Source organism: Chaetura pelagica, unplaced genomic scaffold, assembly GCF_000747805.2.
Source record: "Chaetura pelagica isolate M959 unplaced genomic scaffold, ChaPel_1.0 scaffold90, whole genome shotgun sequence".
In the NCBI taxonomy this organism is placed as follows: Eukaryota; Metazoa; Chordata; class Aves; order Apodiformes; family Apodidae; genus Chaetura; species Chaetura pelagica.
In genome coordinates, this window is record NW_009953496.1 from 17038871 (window position 1) to 17041528 (window position 2658).

The following is a 2658-nucleotide window of genomic DNA, read 5'->3' on the forward strand; positions in this document are numbered from 1 at the left end:
CAGCCGAAAGGAACCGGCCTCGAGCAACTGATGATCAGATCCGACTGTAATAATGATCCAGTAGGTCTTAACTTCTATTTAGACTACTTCATGTATGTTTTAGGAGCTCAGCGTTATTTTCCAGCGAGGGTGAGCTGATGGGGCAGCCCAGGAGCACAGAGCTGCTCCCATCGGGAGGATTTCACATCAGGGAAACCTGCAGGGAAATACCCCGAGATCCGACAGGACATCCCTTTGCTAAAACCGGTGTGAAGGAACTCCAGACAGCTCTGGATGCCCGGCTGTCACGATCCGGTATTCGGATACGTGGCAATTTCTTATAAAGGTGATCCCAAATAAAGGTGAAATTAAGACGCAAACGAGGTCAGATGTCACGTGCACAACAAACTTTTATTAGAGTAACAGAGCAAAGGTCCCTACAGCGGACAGGACAGGCAGGAAAGCAGAGACAGAAAAGAGAGGAGAAAGCAGAGAGACAGAGGACAGCAAGCGACAGCACAGTTACCACCCACGGTGCAGCGATGTCGTCGGTGGGGAAGTGGTTCCTTGTGGAAAAGTAATTCTTCTTCCTCTTCTTCTCTCTTCCCCACCCATAGAGTCCCAAGGTATGGCACCAGGTTAAGTCCTGCAGATGGTCTTCTGTTTGCTGAGGTCTCTGCATAACAAAGGGGAGGATAAGACGACTGGCAGCATCCTGCTCCCAGAGACAGCTGCAAATCTCTTCAGTCCGTCTGCAGATCTCGACAGATGTTGTTCCTCAGATGCCACAAGACACTCAACAGATATCTTGAGTGCCCGAGTTCATCACTTATCTCTTGGATTGTTGGAGACAAACACTGTAAATTCTGAATGCCACATCACCCCGTGGCTCGACAATCCAATGCTACTTCCTGGGTGGCTTAACATTGGGGTTTTTCCTCCGTGGTGGTTTTGAAAGATAGATAAGGAAAATAGGAAATTTTAGCACACTTACTGCTTGCCTGCCTAGACAGCAGAGCTGCAGGCCAGCACATGTGCACTAACGGGAGAAGAAAGGATAGAAAAGTAGGAAAAGAGCATCAGCTAAAAATAACAACAATATAAACAACAATTGTATAAAAATTTTAAGAACAATTACAAAGATAACAACCACCCTCAACCCGAAGTCCCCAAAAGTCCAAACAGTTTTTTATCTGCTACCAGTCTCCTCGAATCAATGTCTTCACTTTTGTCCAGCATTCTGGTATAAGTCCCAGGAAAGTTTAGTCCTTAACAGTCCAACTCCGACCAGTGTTTTCCATCCACGGTGATAGCAGAAAGGAACTGTGAAAACTCATCAACAATTATCAATTATAACAACTAACAATCAACATTAACAACTAACGATCAACATTAACAACTAACGATCAACATTAACAACTAACAATTCCTTAGCACTACTATTATGGCTGGGAAGGGTTAGAGGTGGAAGGTGTGGGGGGGTAGGGGGTGTAGGTTTGTTATTTTCAGGGGATAAGGGAGACCATCTACACAAACAACTACACACGTCACGCAAACGACTGCACACTTCACGCACACAATTACAAGGCCAGAATTTATGAAAAGCAACAAAAATTAAAATAATAGCGAGGAGAACAAACAGGGCATAAGAGGCATCTATGGCACCTCTCAGGATTTCATGTTGTTCTTCCAGGGCTTTCAAGATGTCATTTTTTAAACTCTCCAAGCTGGTCATGGTGAGATCTGCTGCGCCGAGGCCCTCAAGGCTGCGGAGTCCGAAGTGCTGGAGTGCGGGGCTGGCGGGGCTGGAGCTGGTCCGGTCTGAGCTGGTCCGGTCTGAGCTGATCCGGTCTGAGCTGGTCCGGCCACGCAGAAAGAAAAAGGGTGTCCCCACCCTCATCCCACCGAAGCGCCTGCGCAGCTCAGTTGTTTGTTTGACTGTTTCTCTGCCCCGTAGGTAGCTGCATTTTTTAAGCTAGCTATGCAAAAACAAACTGTAAACTATGTAATAGGAAATCTGTAAAATAACGTTTATATAATCCTTATCACTGATGGTTTGGGTTGGTAAACTGCACGAATGTGCTTAACACCTTCTGGGGATGAAGTGGTTACAAACGGCGTTTGGGCTACTACATGTGGGATAAGTTGGATAGAACATGGAATGATACAGGGTCATACACTTCAAGTTCATTACCCACTACATTCGGGAGTAAGAAAAAATAAGGGTGAGTCACCCCGATGTAACATATCCCAGTCCAGTTGGCAGGTAACCATCGATAAGCAGTATGCCCACAAATCCAATAACGGCCTCTCAATGCCCTAGTTCCATCAGCAAAAGCGCCATTCCAATGTTCTTCATCTGTAGGGACCATGAAAAACACATCTTTGACATCGATAGTAGCCATGATATGTAACATAGCCAAGTCCAGTTGGAAGGTAACCATCGATAAGCAGTATGCCCACAAATCCAATAACGGCCTCTCAATGCCCTAGTTCCATCAGCAAAAGCGCCATTCCAATGTTCTTCATCTGTAGGGACCATGAAAAACACATCTTTGACATCGATAGTAGCCATGATAGGGTGAGCCTGCTCTTGTATCAGAGCAATGAGCTCAGCAGTGTTTGGCACGGCAGCAGTTAAAGGAGCGGTGTTGGCATTTTACCTGCGATAGTTCATTG